The 21672-nt window shown below is 41.7% G+C and overlaps 1 non-coding gene across 1 annotated transcript; it reads right to left on the reverse strand.

Annotated features, from left to right (window-relative positions):
• Nucleotides 1-19194: 19194 nt before the first annotated feature.
• On the reverse strand, nucleotides 19195-19300 carry LOC140853908 (small nucleolar RNA R71). The gene has a single exon (XR_012137050.1). It is a non-coding gene; the product is annotated as a small nucleolar RNA R71 (small nucleolar RNA).
• Nucleotides 19301-21672: the final 2372 nt, after the last annotated feature.

A 21672-nucleotide genomic window follows, 5' to 3' on the forward strand; every position in this document is an offset into this window, starting at 1 on the left:
TCTGTAGTTGATGTCGAATTCTGTGAGCTCGATCGCCCATTTTGTCATTCTTTCGGAGGTGTCGGCCCGGTGCAAAACCACCTTGATCGGTTGATAGGTGAGTAGCGTCACGGTGTGCCCTTGAAAGTAGGGTCGGAGCCTCCGAGCTGCAACCAACAAGGCGTAGGTCAGTTTTTCTAATTTGGTGTACCTGGTCTCGGCGTCCCTCAGCGTGCGGCTAATGTAGTAGACTGGTCGCTGGACTTTCGTTTCTTCTTTGACAAGGACGGCCGCGAGGGCCATGGGAGAGACCGCTAGGTATAAAAATAGTTCCTCCCCAGGTTCAGGCTTTGCCAACAGTGGGGGTGAGCTAAGGTAGCTTCTTAACTCTTCGAAAGTCTGTTGGCACTCAGGGGTCCAACAGAAGTTCTTCGGCTGCTTGAGGGTTTGAAAGAAAGGCAAGCACCGTTCGGCCGACCTCGCGACGAAGCGATTAAGAGCTGCTATCCTCCCTGTGAGGCGCTGAACCTCTTTGATCGACTTTGGGGCGATCATCTCTTGGATGGTGCAAATTTTCTCTGGATTGGCCTCAATCCCGTGCCCTGATACCATGAAGCCCAAGAACTTTCCTGAAGTTACTCCGAAAGCGCATTTAGTTGGGTTCAGCTTCATTCTATACTTTCAGAGAGCGTCAAAGGTCTCCTCGAGGTCGACGACATGATTCCTGAAAGACTTGCTTTTTACGAGCATATCGTCCACGTAGACCTCCATATTTCGGCCGATCTGCTCTTTGAAGATTTTGTTCACCAACCGTTGGTAGGTTGCGCCCGCATTCTTGAGGCTGAAAGGCATGACCCTGTAACAGTAAAGGCCGTGATTAGTGATGAAAGCTGTCTTTTCTTCATCTTCCGACGCCATTCTAATTTGATTATAGCCGGAGAACGCGTCCATAAAGGTGAGGAGCTCATGGCCTGAGGTCGCGTCCACCAATTGGTCGATTCGGGGAAGAGGGTAGCTGTCCTTTGGACAAGCCTTATTCAGCTTTTTGAAGTCTATGCACATCCTCCACTTGCCGTTTGCTTTCTTGACCAGAACAACATTGGAAATCCAATCAGGATAATTGACTTCCTTAATGAATCCGGCCTTGAGAAGCTTATCCACTTCCTCGGCTATCGCCTTCTGCCTCTCCGGGGCATGACTCCGGATTTTTTCTTTTGTCGGTCAATGCTTCGGATCGACTGCCAAATGATGCTCCATGACTTCCGTGTCAATCCCCAGCATGTCTGCTGGAACCCAAGCGAAAACGTCCGCATTCCTTCGGAGGAAATCAATAAGACGCGTCCGCACCTCCTCCCCCAGGTTGGAGCCAATTAACGTCACATGCTCCGCGTTCCCATCATTCAAAGGGATTGGTACCAGATCTTCGATTGGGCTGCCCCTTTCTTCGGTGAGGTCATCGCGAGCATCTAGTCCATCGACGGGACAGGGGTCAGCCTGATCGCTTCTTTGCAAGGCGATGTTGTAGCAGTGTCTGGCCAGGGCTTGGTCTCCCCGGACCTCTCCGATCCCCTGGTTGGTGGGAAACTTCAACTTCAAATGGTAGGTTGAAACGACAGCTCGGAGAGCATTGAGATTGGGTCGGCCAAGGATTGCATTATAGGCGGATGGCGCCTTCACCACCAAGAAATTCACCAGAGCCCTGGATTGCTTTGGATATTGACCCGCGGCCACAGTCAAAGCTATCATTCCTTCTGTCGGAACGGCATCACCAGTAAACCCTACCAAGGGGGAGCAAATCGGTCTCAGATGACCGCCAAGAGCGGACATTCTTGAAAAGGCATCGTAGAACAAGATGTCGACCGAACTTCCATTGTCGATAAGAATGCGACGGACGTCGTAATTTTCTATATTCAAGGAAACTACGACTGCATCGTTATGAGGGAATTGGATTCCCCGGGTGTCTTCTTCGGTAAAGGTTATGGGTTCTTCAACTTTTTGCCGCTTGGGGGATACAGCTGGTATGTTGGTTGCCTCCCACCGGGATTCCCCCGAGATGGTGTTGACGGAAACCGATAGAGGCCGATCGTCCGGCCACTCCTTGTCGGCGACCATAGCCGGAGGTAGTTGTGCGAAGGCCTCGCGAGAAGGCATCAGATGAGGAAAGGAGGAGTGGGTGCCGGATAAGATGACCGGAGTGTTGGGAAATGTGTCCTAAAAAGCCAATCGTCAAGCTGTTGACGGTTGAGCAACCAAGTATTGTAATTGATTTGTTAATAAATAAAATATATTTGGCATTTTCATCATAAGCTTTCATCTTCTAATGAACTCCGTTGTTATGATGAAGTCCTTAGGACTATTTAGATTCGATAAAGAGAGGATTTATCGATTAGTCCTTAAAACTGTTCACGACCAAATGATAAGCTGTTAATAAGGACGACAGCTTCTATCGAGCATAGGTCGCTGTAGGCCATATGGGTTGGTTGTCCTCTTAACCAAGGAGTGTGGAGACACTGGTATGGCATACAGGTGAGATGTAAGGGTACATCATCATTGAACGTGACCAACTCCAGAGCATTCTGCTGTCGAGAATGTCTCTGATGGGATATAGGTATAAGTGTCCCTTAGACTTGAGATCACCTCAGTGACTTGCAAGCAACTCACTGTGCTTTGGTACTGGACTAACTGAATTTCTAATTCAGGGACGGAAGGCTTCTGGGCACAGTCAAGTACTTGCGAAGTCAGAGTGTGATCGAGATGGGATTGACCACTCCAAGAGTTGGAGAAGAATGAGTCGCTGTATTTCAATTTAGCAAAACCTTGGCCAGGGTAATCCATCAGATGGATTTGATATTTTGAAATACAATGTGGACAACCTGATCAGAGTTGACAGTTGAGCTCTGGGGTGTCCTATGATCATTTTGGTCAAGGGGATGAATTATATGAAAACTATATCCGCATGGGTTCTAAGGATGTTGTTCTACACATTCGACCTATCCGGTCGTCGGGTATCATTGCTAGATGGTCACTTCAATTGGTATAGGAATTTATTCCTATGCTACCGGCTTAGGTTCGGACCTATGAGGTCACACACATTAGAGTTCATGATCCGATCGGATGGTTGATCAACGATTAAGAATCGTTCTAGGGTTAGATGATCAATACGATTGATATTTAACCCAGTGCAAGTGTTGCAGGAGGATCGATTAGCAATTCGATTGCTAATTAGCTTAATTTGATTAAGCCAATGGGCTGAGATTAAGTCTAATTAAATATGATTTAATTAGATTTGATTTGGGCTTGATTGGATCAAGTCCAATTGGTTTATTGGATAAGCCAAGTGCAAGGAAAGACTAGTCCTAGTTCAACTAGGACTTGGGTCAATCTAATTTCTAATTTGATTAGAAAATTAAATCAGATTTAAATCTAATTTAATCTGATTAAATTAGGTTCTTAATTAGGTTAAGACCTATTTTAATTGGGTTGATCTAATTTTGATTTGATTTGGTTTGGGAAACCAAATTAAAACAAGTCATGAGACAGAATCCTAGTAGGACTAGGATTCCACCTTGCGCCACATAAGCCTTCTCCATGCCCTCTCTCTTATTCAACGTCAATCTCCACTTATTTTGTGCGACAAAAGCCCTCTCCCAAATCTCTCCCACGTTCACAAAAGGTCTCCTCTCTTCTTTCTTACATGGAAGGTGATTTGGGTCAAATCTAAAAGGAATAAGTTTGGATTTCGAATTCTATGAGATAGAGTTTTAGAAATCCAAAACTCTTTCAATTTTGCACCGAATTTATCCAAATTTTTTTTGGAATTTTCGTGGCTTTTAGGGTTTACATTGTGCACCCTTTTCTGTTGATCCATCCACGAAAATATGAAGGAGGTGCTCAAGAGTTGGGCGTCCCTTAACTTGCCATGTTTGGATAAGCCTTGACTAGGTGTTTGACCTAGACAAGGACTCTATCATATCTCTCTATATAAGAAGAGTTTCTTCGTGAAATTTAAAGGAGAGATAGATATTTGAGAGACCTTTCTGCCATCGAAAAATCAGAGAGAAATACCTTTGGGTCGTGGAGATATAAAAGATGCAAGTTTGGGTGTCTAGAGAGAAAAACGTGAAGAAGAAGAGGGTCTTCTTCTAGGGTTTTTATTTTCATATCTTTCCTCCTTCCATCTTGAGTTTCCTGAGAGCGTCTCAGATCTGAAACTCCTCCTTCTACTTTCCATCTTTGAAAAAGTCCAAATCAAGAAGGAGCCTAGTACATACTGATGTATGCGGACCCATGAGCACCAGTGCTAGAGGTGGATATTTCTACTTCATAACTTTCACGGATGACCTATCCCGATATGGATATCTCTATCTGATGAAACATAAGTCGGATTCATTTGAAATGTTCAAACGATTCCGAAGTGAAGTAGAAAAACAAACTGGGAAGAGTATTAAAACTCTTCGATCTGATCGAGGAGGAGAATACCTTTCTAGTGAATTTCTCACATATCTAGGAGAGAATGGGATTCTCTCCCAATGGACTCCTCCAGGAACACCACAGCATAATGGTGTGTCTGAAAGGAGGAATCAGACTCTGTTAGACATGGTCCGATCCATGATGGGTTTTGCTAGCTTGTCGATATCCTTCTGGGGATATGCACTCGAATCGGCCTGTTATCTATTAAATAGGGTTCCAAGTAAGTCTGCAATTAAGACTCCATATGAGATATGGACGGGACGTAAGCCAGCACTTTCACACCTTAGGGTCTGGGGGTGCCCGGCCTATGTCAAACGATTAGTCACAGACAAACTTGGACCTAGGTCTGACAAATGCTCATTCATAGGGTACCCCAAAGAGACAAAAAGATATTTTTTCTACCATGCTGATGAACAAAAGGTGTTCGTCAGCCTTAAGGCAATCTTTTTAGAAAAGGAGTTCCTTGGTGAAGGAACCGTTGCCTCTAAGGTTGAACTTGATGAAGTTCAACAGGTAGAAGGACCGACACCAATAGCTGAACCTGAGTCGGATATGATTAGATCAGATCCAGAGCCCAATATACCTGCACCATTAAGGCGATCCGGTAGAGTACCGCGTCAGCCGGACAGATACTACGGTTTCTTGGTCCGGGACGGTGATCCCATCAAACTTGATGAGAATAATGAGGATCCGATCACCTATATGGATGCTATGCAGAGACCTGATTTTGAGAAATGGCTTGAAGCCATGAAATCCAAAATGGAGTCCATGAAGGTCAACGATGTATGGACATTGGTTGACCCACCTGAAGGGGTTAAACCCATTGGGTGTAAATGGGTCTTCAAAAGGAAGAGGGGCGCAGACGGAAAGGTGGAAACCTATAAAGCCCGTCTGGTTGCCAAGGGGTATCGTCAATGTTATGATATTGACTATGACGAGATGTTTTCCCCTGTGGCAATGCTCAAATCTATTCGGATAATGCTTGCAATAGCTGCCCATCTAGATTATGAGATCTGGCAGATGGATGTAAAGACAGCTTTTCTGAATGGAGAGCTGACTGAAGAGGTGTATATGATACAACCTGAAGGGTTTACATCCACAGATGAGTCCAAGGTGTGCAAGCTTCAGAGATCCATTTATGGATTGAAGCAAGCTTCTCAGAGTTGGAACATGCATTTTGATAAGGTGATCAAAACGTATGGCTTCATTAAGAATGGAGAAGATCCCTGCATCTATAAATGGGCAAATGGTCCAGTTGTGGTATTCCTTGTCTTGTACGTGGATGACATTCTCTTAATCGGGAATGACATCCCCGCACTACAGGGAATAAAAGTTTGGTTGTCATCACAGTTCTCCATGAAGGACTTGGGTGAAGCATCCTACATCCTAGGGATGAAGATCTATAGGGATAGATCTAAAAGGATGTTTGGGTTATCCCAGTCCATGTACATAGACACTGTGCTGAAGAGATTCAGCATGGAGAATTCTAAGAAGGGCTATCTATCGATAGGCCAAGGAATTTCTCTCTCTAAGAAGGATTGTCCGACAACTCCTGAAGAGAGAGAGCGTATGAGTAGAGTCCCATATGCTTCAGTCGTGGGATCTATCATATACGCCATGACATGTACAAGACCAGATGTGGCATACTCACTAGGAGTAGTGAGTAGATACCAATCTGATCCTGGAGAAGATCACTGGAAAGTGGTTAAAGCCATCCTTAAGTATTTGAGAAATACTAAGGACCAATGATTGGTTTATGGCGAGTCAGATCTGAAACTTGTGGGGTTCACAGACTCCAGCTTCCAATCTGACCATGATGACAGCAGGAGTGTGTCGGGTTATATCTTTACTCTGAATGGTGGAGCCATCTGCTGGAAGAGTTCCAAGCAGTATACTGTGGCGGACTCTGTTTGTGAAGCGGAGTACATCGCAGCATCGGATGCCGTGAAGGAAGCTGTGTGACTGAGGAAATTCATCAATGAGCTTGGAGTAGCATCCTCCTTTGATGGTCCAGTCCTGCTCTACTGCGACAGCACTGGTACCATAGCTCAGGTGAAGGAACCAAAGCACATCAGTGGATGAAGCACATCTTGCACCACTTCCACCTGGTCCGAGAGATCGTGGATCGAGGTGACGTCGACCTTCAGAAGATCGACTGAAAGGAGAACCTAGCCGACCCCTTCACTAAAGCCCTGGCAATAAAGGAGTTCGACAACCACAAGTCGAAGATGGGTATTAGATACTGTGCCGAGTGGCTTTAGGACAAGTGGGAGTTGTTGGGAAATGTGTCCTAAAAAGCCAATCGTCAAGCTGTTGACGGTTGAGCAACCAAGTATTGTAATTGATTTGTTAATAAATAAAATATATTTGGCATTTTCATCATAAGCTTTCATCTTCTAATGAACTCCGTTGTTATGATGAAGTCCTTAGGACTATTTAGATTCGATAAAGAGAGGATTTATCGATTAGTCCTTAAAACTGTTCACGACCAAATGATAAGCTGTTAATAAGGACGACAGCTTCTATCGAGCATAGGTCGCTGTAGGCCATATGGATTGGTTGTCCTCTTAACCAAGGAGTGTGGAGACACTGGTATGGCATACAGGTGAGATGTAAGGGTACATCGTCATTGAACGTGACCAACTCCAGAGCATTCTGCTGTCGAGAATGTCTCTGATGGGATATAGGTATAAGTGTCCCTTAGACTTGAGATCACCTCAGTGACTTGCAAGCAACTCACTGTGCTTTGGTACTGGACTAACTAAATTTTTAATTCAGGGACGGAAGGCTTCTGGGCACAGTCAAGTACTTGCGAAGTCAGAGTGTGATCGAGATGGGATTGACCACTCCAAGAGTTGGAGAAGAATGAGTCGCTGTATTTCAATTTAGCAAAACCTTGGCCAGGGTAATCCATCAGATGGATTTGATATTTTGAAATACAATGTGGACAACCTGATCAGAGTTGACAGTTGAGCTCTGGGGTGTCCTATGATCATTTTGGTCAAGGGGATGAATTATATGAAAACTATATCCGCATGGGTTCTAAGGATGTTGTTCTACACATTCGACCTATCCGGTCGTCGGGTATCATTGCTAGATGGTCACTTCGATTGGTATAAGAATTTATTCCTATGCTACCAGCTTAGGTTCGGACCTATGAGGTCACACACATTAGAGTTCATGATCCGATCGGATGGTTGATCAACGATTAAGAATCGTTCTAGGGTTAGATGATCAATACGATTGATATTTAACCCAGTGCAAGTGTTGCAGGAGGATCGATTAGCAATTCGATTGCTAATTAGCTTAATTTGATTAAGCCAATGGGCTGAGATTAAGTCTAATTAAATATGATTTAATTAGATTTGATTTGGGCTTGATTGGATCAAGTCCAATTGGTTTATTGGATAAGCCAAGTGCAAGGAAAGACTAGTCCTAGTTCAACTAGGACTTGGGTCAATCTAATTTCTAATTTGATTAGAAAATTAAATCAGATTTAAATCTAATTTAATCTGATTAAATTAGGTTCTTAATTAGGTTAAGACCTATTTTAATTGGGTTGATCTAATTTTGATTTGATTTGGTTTGGGAAACCAAATTAAAACAAGTCATGAGACAGAATCCTAGTAGGACTAAGATTCCACCTTGCGCCACATAAGCCTTCTCCATGCCCTCTCTCTTATTCAATGTCAATCTCCACTTATTTTGTGCGACAAAAGCCCTCTCCCAGATCTCTCCCACATTCACAAAAGGTCTCCTCTCTTCTTTCTTACATGGAAGGTGATTTGGATCAAATCTAAAAGGAATAAGTTTGGATTTCGAATTCTATGAGATAGAGTTTTAGAAATCCAAAACTCTTTCAATTTTGCACCGAATTTATCCAAATTTTTTTTGGAATTTTTGTGGCTTTTAGGGTTTACATTGTGCACCCTTTTCTGTTGATCCATCCACGAAAATATGAAGGAGGTGCTCAAGAGTTGGGCGTCCCTTAACTTGCCATGTTTGGATAAGCCTTGACTAGGTGTTTGACCTAGACAAGGACTCTATCATATCTCTCTATATAAGACGAGTTTCTTTGTGAAATTTAAAGGAGAGATAGATATTTGAGAGACCTTTCTGCCATCGAAAAATCAAAGAGAAATACCTTTGAGTCGTGGAGATATAAAAGACGCAAGTTTGGGTGTCTAGAGAGAAAAACGTGAAGAAGAAGAGGGTCTTCTTCTAGGGTTTTTATTTTCATATCTTTCCTCCTTCCATCTTGAGTTTCCTGAGAGCGTCTCAGATCTGAAACTCCTCCTTCTACTTTCCATCTTTGGAAGAGTCCAAATCAAGAAGGAGGCACCTGATCAACCATCAAAGAAGGATCAGCGCAGTACTAGCATACTGTGCTGATTTCCTGAAGCAGGACTTCTGATCGAGATTCGTGGGCTCGTGTGGACGACTCCTAGAGGCCGGACGCGTGTGCGGCTTGCAACATCATCCTTAAGCCCGGATCAGCGAGGTTAGAGCGTCTAACTTACAAGGTAATAGATCTGATCTATTGTTTAATACATACATTAGATGTAGTATAGAAACATGTTGATATGATCAACATGTAGTTCATGCTTTATTTATATATTTTAATTTTTGATTTAATGCCATGTAATAATCATGTAATAGGATCTTAGATCTAGGGATTCTCTAGTTTTAGAAAATAAATTTTAATTTATTTTAGTCTTTCGCTGTATGATCTTGAAAAAGTTTCAAGATCTAACCCTGAAACCCTAGATCTGGTTCCTACACGGAGGTGGATCCATTGAGTGCTCCTTTAAGAACAAGGGTATTGCGAAGGTTCAAAGCCCTTCCTCTAGCGCCAATCCTGTTGGTGCAAAAATCCGCTTGCGCTGGAGAAGCTGGAGTCGAGGAAGTCGCGGTCGCCGTCGGGACCTGCAAAGGAACTCTAAACCGGAGGTGGGGTTGCTCCGGCAAGACCCTCTGACGCTCAAGTCAGTTCTCTGCCTCAACAAGAATGGAGTGCTCGAACGGAAAATTTAGCAGAGTTTTTAGATAAAAGATGAGAGCTTATAGAATAACATATCTGGGGTCCCCTTTTATAGGTGGAGGGGGCAGTAGCCTGATAGCGACATCTATAACCGTCTGGCAGTGGGCTGCCCAGGGTCAGGCAGAGTTTGCTGCGAAGAGTAGTGGAGTGGACCCGTGGCTATCACCGGGGTGTGCCACGTGGAGTCAGCTACGGGGAGTGGAGCGGCGTTCGCTGTCGTGACTCATCATGGAGTGGTGGGATCGCACAGGATCCGCCGCAGGGAGTGGAGCAGAATCGTGACCGTTAATACGGCTTGTCAGGGAGTAATGGAGCTGCGTAGGGTCCGCCGCAGGGAGTGGAGCAGTGTTGTCCGTTACTGTGGCCTGCCAGGGGGTCCAGACTTGTCGGTCGAAGTTCGGTTGGAGTCGGTAGCGAGGTCCGGTATCCGTAGGAGTTTGGGCGAGGTCTTCCTACAGTCGGAATAGAAGATGGAGTCTGGCTTTCGTAGGAGTCCGGACGAAGTCTACTTGCAGTTGGGGTCGTGGGCGGAGTCCGGCTCCCGTAGGAGTCCGGACGAAGCCTACTCGCAATTAAAATCAAAGGCGAAGTTCGGCTCCCGTAGGAGTCCAGACAAGGCTTACCAGCAGTTGATGTTGAGGATGGAGCCCGGCTCCCGTAGGAGTCCGAGCGGAGTCTACTTGTGGTTGAAGTTGTTGGCGGAGTCCGACTCCCGTAGGAGTGTGGACGAAGTTTGTCTGCAGCCGTTGGAGTCGAGGATGAAGCCCGACTCCCGTAGGAGTCCGGGCGGAGTCTTCCTGCAATTAAAGTTAAAGGCGAAGTCCGGCTCCCGTAGAAGTCCGGACAAGGCTTACCGGCAGCTGATGCTGAGGACGGAGCCCGGCTCCCGTAGGAGTCCGGGCGGAGTCTACTTGCGGTTGAAGTTGTTGGCGGAGTCCAGCTCCCGTAGGAGTCCGGACGAAGTTTGTCTGCAGCCGTTGGAGTCGAGGATGAAGTCCGGCTCCCGTAGGAGTCCAGGCGGAGTCTTCCTGCAATTAAAGTTAAAGGCGAAGTCCGGCTCCCGTAGGAGTCCGGACAAGGCTTACCGGCAGCTGATGCTGAAGAAGGAGCCCGGCTCCCGTAGGAGTCCGGACGGAGTCTACTTGCGGTTGAAGTTGTTGGTGAAGTCCGGCTCCCATAGGAGTCCAGACGAAGTTTGTCTGCAGCCGTTGGAGTCGAGGATGAAGCCCGACTCCCGTAGGAGTCCGGGCGGAGTCTTCCTGCAATTAAAGTTAAAGGCGAAGTCCGGCTCCCGTAGGAGTCCGGACAAGGCTTACCGGCAGCTGATGTTGAGGATGGAGCCCGGCTCCCGTAGGAGTCCGGGCGGAGTCTACTTGCGGTTGAAGTTGTTGGCGGAGTCCGGCTCCCGTAGGAGTCCAGACGAAGTTTGTCTGCAGCCGTTGGAGTCGAGGATGAAGCCCGACTCCCGTAGGAGTCCGAGCGGAGTCTTCCTGCAATTAAAGTTAAAGGCGAAGTTCGGCTCCCGTAGGAGTCCGGACAAGGCTTACCGGCAGCTGATGTTGAGGACGGAGCCCGGCTCCCATAGGAGTCTGGGTGGAGTCTACTTGCAGTTGAAGTTGTTGGCGGAGTCCGACTCCCGTAGGAGTCCGGACGGACCTTACCGGTGGTTGACGTTGGTGACGAAGCCCGGCTCCCGTAGTAGTCCGGGCGAAGTCCCTCTTGAGGTTGGAGCCGTGGACAGAGCCCATCTCTCGTGGGAGTTCGGGCGGATCTTACCGGCAGTTGAAGTTGACGACGAAGCCCGGCTCCCGTGGGAGTCCGGGCAGGGCTCGCAAGGGCTAATCCCGCTGAGAACTTCGGCCGTGGGTATTTTGTACCCAACAAGTATAATACCTTCAGATGGATCTATCAAGGTCCAGACTTGGTTTGAGTGCATCGAGTCAATTTCTAATCTCATTGCCTCTAACCATTTCTCAGAGTCGATATCTGATATCGCCTCATCATAGGTCTTGGGATCATTATCATGAACCCCATTTTTCGTGAGGAATATTTTCTCTACATCCTCTTGTATGGTACCTAAGTACCTTTCAGGAGGACGAAAAATCTTAGTCGATCTATGAGGTGGAAGTGGTTGTGTTAGGACTGATTCTGATTGATTTGATTTTTCAGGTTCTTTAGCTCGTTGCTCTTGGGACACATTCTCCTTCAGCTTAATTATTCTTTCGATGCCACCATCTTGAATAAACTATTTTTCAAAAAAAATAATATTTCGACTCACAATCACATTGTGGTCTTTCAAAATATAAAAATAGTATCCTAATGACTCTTTAGGATATCCTATGAATCGAGCTCTAAAAGACATGAACTCTAACTTGTCCATCTGCTGTCTCTTGACATGAGCCGGACAACCCCAAATTCTGAGATGATTCAGACATGGCTTCTTACCATGCCATATCTCATATAGTGTGATAGGAATGATTTTAGATGGAACGCTATTCAATACATATATTGCTGTCATGAGAAAATATCTCCAAAGAAATTTAGGGAGGTCTGTGAAGCTCATCATGGAATGAATTATATCTAATAGGATCCGATTTCTTCATTCTGAAACCCCGTTGAGTTGAGGCATTCCAGGTGGAGTCCATTGAGAGACTATACCATTGTCCTTAAGATAGTCTAGGAATTTTTGACTAAAATATTCACCTCCTTGATCTGATCGAAGAACCTTAATAGGCTTTCCTGTTTGTTTTTCTACCTCATGTCTGAATTCTTTAAACCTTTCAAAAGCTTCAGACTAATGTTTCATTAGAAACACATATCCGTACCTAGACATATCATCGATCAAGGTAATGAAGTAGACGTAGTTGCCTCTAGCCAGCACATCAAATGGGCCGCACACGTCCATATGTACTAGGGCAAGTAGGTCTGTGGCCCTTTCCCCATGTCTCAGAAAAAGAAGCTTGGTCATTTTGCCTTGAAGGAACGATTCACAAATTGGATATGACTCGAAAGTCAACAGACTCAATAGCCCAGATTTCTTCAATTTGTTAACCTTGTCTTCCACTATATGACCTAGCCTTTGGTGCCACAGATACCTATTATTTAGACTATCTCTAAGCCTTTTAATTCCTATGGCATTCACATTTTGCTCGATATTAAATACAGATACATCAACATGTAACTAATAGAGACCGTTAATGACTAAACCATTTGCAACTTTATTATTTTTATAAAAAATATTACAATGGTCCTTATGAAAGCTAATCACATAGCCTTCTTGTGCTAAACATGAAACAGAAATCAAATTCTTGCTTGCTGCAGGCACATAATAACGGTCTCTTAAAACTAAATCTAATCCTAACAGTAATCACAGAGGGTAGGTTTCCACAGCCACAGCAGCAACTCTTGCTCCATTTCCGATGCGTAGGATCATCTCTCCATCCCTCAGCCTCCTGCTCTCCTCAAGACCCTGCATAGAAGTGCACAAATGAGCACTAGAACCAGAGTCAAGCACCCAACTGGATGCAGAAGAAATTGTAAGGTTAGATTCTAAAATGAGCATACCTCCAGAAGGACCATCCTTCTTGTTCTTTAGGATGGTCAGGTACTGAGGACAGTTTCACTTCCAATGGCCATCTGATTGGCAGTGGAAATATTTTTCCTTATCAGCAGCCTTCTTCTTCGATTCTGTCTTCTTCTTCTTGCCATCCACCTTCTGCTTCTTCGCAGACTTTTTTTTCTTTCCAAAAGACTTTCTCTTGGAAGAAATTCACTCCACAGTAAGAACTGAGCCTTTTGAACCCTTCATAAAAAGCTCAACTGTGACCAGTATATTCATTAACTAGGCCAAGGTACACTGCATCTTATGCATATGGAAGTTCATGATGAACTGACCATATGCATCAGACAAGGACTGAAGGATCACATCAATCTGAAAATCTTTGTCTAAGATGATATCGAGTTTTTTAAGCTCCTCAAGGTCCTTGATCATTGTCAAACAATGATCTTGGACTGACTGCCCATCACACATCTTGGCCTTAAAAAGTCTTTGACAGACTTGATACTTGTTCGCACGACTCTGTTCACCAAACAACTCTTACAGGTGAGCCAATATTTGGTGGGTAGTCAAAATATTCTCATGCTGGCACTGTAAGTCATCAGACATTGCACCCAACATGTAGTACCTTGCTTTGTTATCATCATCCATCCACTTTTTCAGAGATGCTCTCTGTTAAGCAATCGGACGTGTTGGCATGGTAGGTGGGTCCTGGTCCAAGACATGAGTCAATTTTTTGAAACCCAAAATAATTCTGTAGTTCCTCAATCAGTCTTTGAAATTGGGTCCAGTCAATCTGTGGGTGTCTAGTATTTTGATCAGGGGGTTGGAGGTAGATATGTTTCCTGTAGAGAGTCGAAAGTTTCTAGTTAGATTTTGTAATTAGACTTAACCAATTTGTTTAGGGGTTTTATTTTTAAATAAATTAGGCTCCCACTATTTTCTTAAATCTCTACACTCCCTTGGTAGAGATGTGAAAATCTCTGTGATCAGTGATTTCTAGTGGGTGGTGCGGTCTCATCAACTGGCTCATCACCTCACCTAACAGTTATTGGTGATAGATCAACCGATGAGTGGACAACTCTTGTCCAATGATTCTCTAATCATGGTGCACCCAAAACTTGGTCTCTAATTCATGAAGCTCACCGTGTCCAGAATATTGCTCCAATCCTTAGTTAAGTCAGACCGACCATTTGCACGAACTAAATTCCTGATTAGGTCCCTCACCGTATCTGAAATATTGAGCCCAACCCATCCTCTAATTCGTAGCATCCAATGCCTAATGGACATGATTACATCTTTTCGATGCAACTGAGCCACTGTAACCAGTCGAGAACAATCAACCCTAGGAAGGGCCCACACATCCACAATGGTGGAAGACCTAGACTTAATATTTTCTTAGAGAGATTTGATTTAGGTCTCATTAAACTTGACTTGACATAGTCATAACAATTATGACTAACTTAGTGGCATGGGTCAGCTTGAATTGTTAGCCACCTCAAATCAAAACTGGATCGACACATATGGCCAGGTAAGTGAGACCGGTGGAAGGGATATGCCATTAACTCGACAAGAACACATTCGAGTCGAGTAGCTCTCAATTAAAAATTAGTCGGTCACATCTGCCCAACTTATCTTAGATACAAAATTATCGAACCAGAACCAATTGAGTTAGCCTACAATCCAGACTCTAACCTCTGAGCCAAATTGGGTTTTAACTTGATCAAGTCACATCTAAATCTGATTCGACCTTGATCCAGACTTAATCCTATTAGGCTGGTTAATTATTAGCTTTCATGATCCCACCTAACCAACTGTTGATTCAGTTTGATCAACCACTGACCTAATTGAGCTACTCAAGCCCGAACCCAATTTTATGAAAATATCTTAGATCTAAAATTCTCAATTTTAAACCAAATTGATTTCATAAACTTAATTCATTAATTAAGTTTGGGTTTATAAACAAAATATGTAAAATAAATCTTAGGATTTCAGGATCTAGGATTTTGTAGAAAAGTAAGTTTTGATTTCTGATTAAGGATGAACGCACGGCATCTCTACACGTCATAAGAACACCCCATTGAATGGAAAGAGAGGGTCTTAAAATCTTACTTCATTTTTATGACCAGACGGCCATGAGGAACACCTTAATCAGAAATATAAATTTAACTACAAAACTAGTTAGATCTAAATTTACATATCTCATATACAATTTAAGATCTAATTAATACATGCTTTGCATACATCTCATATATAAAAAATTAATCTAATTAACATACTTTCAGATCTGATACATCACATATAATATCTAAAAAATAAGATTTAAATTGAACTATGTAAAATTAAATCTATTCTAGACAAGTTACTGGAATAATTCTACAATTGGTCTAGGCATGTAACAGATCAATTTTATGAAAAAATTAAAATTTTATTTTTTATTTTTTGATCTGATTATAACACTTATAATATCAAAAAAATAAAAAATAAATTAGATTTAATTTATATTTTAATCTTATTAAAATATAAAACTTAAGACTGTTCATGGATTCAACTAATCCTAGTGTAGTCATGCATCTCATGTATGTTAGATTTTTTTAGATTAAATTTTAAATATTTTGATTTCAGATCCTATCACATCTGATGTGATATTTGAAATCTTTTAATATTAGATAAATTAAAATTAAAATTAGATCTAAATTAAATCTGAAACTGAGCCATCAACCTGGCTCTGATATCAATTGAAAGAAAAATTGCTTTTTTCCTTTGTAAGATCTTCCAGATTTCATCAAATCTAGGGCGGAATAATTTAAAAATTTTATCTTATGCTATTTTAGATCTAATATTTGTTAGATTTAATTTTATTATCTGATATTTAAAATTTAAAATTAAATCTAAAAGTATGAGAAGTATAGACATACTTCAAGGGTAATCTGATTATCCTATAGATGATCTCAGCGCAGCCCGAGGTTCTGATGTAGCCACACAAGCACCTGGCCTTTACCAATATCCACTCAGGCAGAACCTGAAACATCTTCTCCTCACAAACCTACGCTCCAAAAATCAGATCTCTATCTGATTTGAAAGTACTTCAGAACTCCTTCTGAAGTAGGAGCAGTAGCTTGTCGAAGATGTCCTGCAGCCTTCCTGTTCCTGGCGTCACCACACCTTTTCCTTGCACCAGATGAATGTCCAACTCCTTGGACGTGAAGAGGGGAGATAGGAGAGTAGGGAGGATATGGAGAAGAAGGGAGGGGGTGGCAGCTATTGGGTTTGGTGCAAAAAAATAACTTCAGCCTTTAACCCTAGGTGCAGAAAGATTTATATAGACCCTGTATGCTGCGTGATAAATACTTAATTGAAGTCATTTAAAGCAGAAAATTATATTTAATTTATTTTATTTATTCAAAATTTGATGTTTCTTTTTATGTTTTACAGAAAAGGTAATCGCCGATACAAAGAATCCGATTCATAGATCAAAAAGATTCAAGTTTGAAGAAAATTAGACCTAAAATAAAATTAAAATAAAAGAAAGACGCATACGGTATTATAGAAAATAAAGATACTATGCAAGGAATCCAAAAGGATATAGATGTCATTATGAAAAAATAAAAGTTTCTTTTTGGAATATGAAAAAGTTGTTTCACGTTGAATTCTCCTGGGTACGTGAGTGGACGCGGGGTGGACGCGGCATGAGCTCGTGGGCGCACAGGTGAGTGCGGACGTGGGCGGACGGACACGAGCAGGCGCGCGCACAGCGGGCGCACGGCGAGCGGGCGCGCGGCAGACGGGTTCGCAGGGAGTTTTTGATGGCGGTCGAACAGATGCTTATTAAAGGAAAAAATTAATATTTAGAAATATTTTGAGAGGAAAGATTTGTATTTTCTTTAGTCCCACATCAAAAAATCATGTAAAACTCCTCCCTCCTAACACCTATAAAAAGGCTTTTTGTACTTCCATTAGAGGGGAGCCCAGAAATTTTTCTAGAGCCTTGCATAGAGGAATAGAAAGGGACTACTTCATGAGCAGCTAGGCTAGCAGTCTCGGGAGTGGAGAAGAAATTTTGTAACGACACAGAGATAGTTTATTGTTCTAAACTTTCCTGTATTTCTTTATATGCAATAAAGATTATGCTTTTTATTTAAATTGTCATGAGTTCTTTATTTGCTCCCTTTCATATGCTTTTATTTATGCTTTCTTGTTAGATTAATATTAGGAACAACTTTTACTTTTCGGAGACGCACCGTGATCTACGGATACGGGGCGTGCCAAGGAAAGAAGAGTTGTTTACCTAGTATTTTCTGAAGACGCACCGTGATCTACGGGTACGGGACGTGCCGAGAAAAGACAGGTATTTTTTTTAAGATTAATCACATCTATTTAATTAAAAAAAAAGAGATACAACTCTACTAGTACAAAATTAATTCAAAACTCTGGAGCTCTTTATTTTCTTATTACATCAATTTTAAGATAATTTATTTTCTAAATCAAAAACAACGCTTCTTTCTTTTATTTTGCAATCTCAACTTAGCCCAAGGTCCCTGAGGATACGATCTCGACTCATCCTACCTACGTAATGAGTAGAGTTATTTTTGGTGCTATCAATGACTACGCATCAAATTTTGGCACCATTGCCGAGGATCTTGGCACGGTTGAATTAAAAAATTGAAAAAAAAAATTAAAAAAAAATACTTTTCAATTTTTATTTCTCGCTTTAAATTTTTTTTTAGTGCTTTCTAGCTAGATAATCTTATTTGCATAATTACATAATTACCTTGCATAACTAATTTACTACTTTTTAATCTTAGGAATTTTTCTGCTTAGAATAATTTGCTACTTTTTATAGCCTACTGATTTATTGCTTTTTAGACTTAATCACTTAAATTTATTTTCTTGTAAAACTAAAAAAAATAAAAAAATAAAAAAAAATATATAAAAGAAAAAAACTATAAACTTTTTTTAAAAAAAAAAGTCACTGATATTTCATAACACTTAACTAAAATAGCGTAACCTCAAATATAAAAATTTCTAATTTGATTGGATACCTTGTTTTTTTGCATCTCATCTCCATAATTAACTTTAAGGGCGCAACCCATTAACTAAGATAAGGTGGGGATTTGATCACCCTTCTTTGGCCCACAAATCACCCCCTTGCATTTGCATAACCTAGACCTTAATCTAAAATCAACTAGACGTCAGCCCTAGAAATTTTGAGCTCAATAGGATAAGAAAGCTCTAGAGTTGAACCGAGTGCGGATTGGTTAATTGCTCGGTGTCTAAGGCAAGTGGTTAAAAAAAGTGGTTTTCAATTGGTTCCGTTGACTGACCTGGCCAACTCAGTTGGTGTCTAAGAAAAGCAACGAGCAAAAAACCTCCCACATCTTATGCTTACCTGGTCGAGTCAGTTAGTCAGTCTTGAGCTTGGAGTGCTCAAAGGCGGTCTTGGAAGTTAGGAGCTGTCTAGATCGAAGTTAACCTTAGGATAGAGAGTCTATGATTGTTTAAGTTGATTGCAATTAACATCTAAACATTAACTAATTTCTCCCTTTTCATAGATTTAAGATTCTTAGGTTCTTCTCTTTAGATTTTCTTCATTCTTTTCTCACTTTATTATAAAAATATATATTATAAAAAGAAAAATTTTTTATGTTTGCTCTACAGTATAATTGTAAGGTGTATGCTTGGCCGTAGATCGTTACGACCAGAAATCCAACCTTTTGATCCAGAAATAGAAAGAACCTTTAGAGCCAACATACGTAAAAATATGGACCGAAATCAAGAGAATGATCCACCCAAGCAATTGAAGGAGTATTTTACTCCTTCCACATATATCTACTCTCCTTGTATTCAAGTGCCCCCTGTGGAGACCACTCAATATGAAATTAAGTCCAGTATAATCCAAATGTTACCTTCATTTTATGGACTTAGTAATGAGGACCCTTATAAACATCTTGAAGAATTTCTTGAGATATGCTCAACTATCAAAATTCACAACTTCTCCGATGATGCTCTTAGGTTAAAATTATTCCCTTTCTCACTTAAGGACAAAGCCAAATACTGGCTACATAATTTGGATTCCATGACTATATCAACCTGGGACCAGTTGCAAGGAGAGTTTCTTAAGAAATATTTTCTCATAGGAAAAACTAATCAAATAAGAAAAGCCATAACTAGTTTTTCCCAATTAGATGGAGAAATATTTCATGAAACATGAGAGAGATTAAAGGACCTTATTAGAAAATATCCCCACCATGCTGTACCCAAGTGGCAGTTAATCCAATATTTTTATGATGGGCTATCTAAAAGACATCGACAAATGGTCGATGTATCATGCGGTGGGACATTCATGCTGAAAAGTGAGGATGAGGCATGGCAACTGTTTGAAATTTTAAGTGAAAATTCATTACATCATATGTCTGCCTCTATTAGAGATAAACCCATGTTAAATCCAAAGAGAGGTGGAATATATGAAGTAGGAAATGCCATAGATATCCACCATAAGGTAGATGAATTGTCCCAAAAGTTAGATCGATTATTAAGTATAGGACAGTCACCTTCTCCATCCTGTCAGATACAAGATATATGTGCATTGTGTTCGAGCCCCACTCATTGTGTGAATGATTGTCTGGTTGCACCACAGTTTCATGAACATGTACAAGAACAAGTCCATCAAGCCCAAACTACTCATAGACCAGGGAACAACCCCTATTCTAGTACGTACAATCCGGGCTGGAGAAACCATTCAAATTTTTCCTGGAGACCACAACCAATGGTTGACCCTGCCGCACCTCGACCTCAATATCAGGACCCAACATATAGGCATGGACCATACCATCAATTTCAAAATGTTCCTCAACCGTCTACTACTGGTCACAGCTCAGCTTTTGAGGAAAAAGTCCTGAAAGCACTAGAACGATTAGAAGTCAACACTCAGACCCTTAACTCCCACACACAATCCATTGCTAAGCTAGAGACCCAAATAGGTCAACTAGCAACTGCATTCAGTAGGAGGGAAGGAGGAAAATTACCAAGCCAACCCGAGAGCAACCCAAGAGGGCAATTTGTGATTAAGAGTTCTAATACCCCAGAAACTTTTTCTGAACATGCCAAATCAATCATGACTCTGAGAAGTGGGAAGGTCATTGAACACACTAGTAAAACCAATGAGACCGACCCTAAACCTCTAACCGAATCCAAATCACCCAAGAACAAGGAGGACCTGAAAATAGAGAAGGAACCAACTGCACTGGAATCATCTTACTTGCCTAAAGCCCCATTTTCGAATGCCCTGAAAGCTCCTATTCCTGTAGATAAGAAGGGAGAAAAACTCGATGAGATGTTAGAATTATTTAAGAAAGTCTAAATTAATCTTTCCCTTCTAGATGCAATCAAACAGGTCCCTGCTTATGCCAAATTTTTGAAGGATTTATGCACCCAAAAACATAAATCTAGATCACAAATCTCAAAGAAAATATGCCTCACTGAACAGGCTAGTTCTGTCTTCCAACATGCCACTCCTCCAAAGCTTAAGGATCCAGGAGCCCCCATCATTTCCTGTGTTATAGGAGATTACCACATTGAAAAAGCTCTTCTGGACTTAGGGGCAAGTGTGAATCTTTTACCTAGTTCGGTGTATGAACATTTTGGATTTGGAGAACTGAAACCCACATCAGTCACACTGCAGTTAGCCGACAGATCAATTAAGGAACCACATGGAATGCTTGAGGATGTCTTGGTCAAGGTAGATGAGTTTTACTTTCCAGTTGATTTTCTGGTTCTCGACATGAAACTAAGTGGCAACCCAAGACAAATTCTCATTATTTTAGGATGACCCTTCCTAGCTACGGCAAATGCATGCATTAATTGTAGGACAGGAGTCATGGACGTATCGTTTGGGAATAAGAAACTGAGACTGAATGCATTTGGTGCTTCCCAAGGACCATCAATGGATAGTTGCTTCGAAGTAGATACACTAGAAGACATTATAGAAGATGCAACACCCACAATTCTAGCACCAAACCCCTTAGGTACTTGCTTGGCTCACTTTGGAGTGTATGACTTTGAGGGATATATGAAAGAAGTTAACACCTTGTTGGATACACCACACGATAAAACCACTCCTCCATGGACAATCAAGTATGAGCCATTGCCCACCTTTTGTTGGTTTTATTGCATATGACGTCTGGCTGAAGATGTTAAACTGAGCACTTTTTGGGAGGCAACCCAAATTTCTTTTATTTTGTTTTAACTGATCTTCATTTTTTTAAGAATAAAGGACTACTCTGTATGGAAGAGTCTATCAATAAACTTGACGTCTGGCTGAAGACGTAAAACTTAGCACTTGTTAGGAGGCAACCCAATGATTTCATATTTTTTTTTTACTTTACTGCAGCTGCAGAAATTTAGAACAAGAGCCTATTAATCAATGAAGCTATCTTCAACTTTCAAAGTAAAATTATCCCAGGTGCACTCTCTCCTTTTATTTTCTTTGCTTTCCTACTCCATTGAGGACAATGTAGATTAAGTTGGGGGGGGAGGAAATTAATCAAATCTTCGAGTATGGTTAAATAATTAGTTTTGTGTATCTGAATTTTATTTTGATTAAGAATCAATTAGGCATCCTAAATAA

The sequence above is a fragment of the Elaeis guineensis genome, chromosome 14 (genome assembly GCF_000442705.2).
Source record: "Elaeis guineensis isolate ETL-2024a chromosome 14, EG11, whole genome shotgun sequence".
In the NCBI taxonomy this organism is placed as follows: domain Eukaryota; kingdom Viridiplantae; phylum Streptophyta; class Magnoliopsida; order Arecales; family Arecaceae; genus Elaeis; species Elaeis guineensis.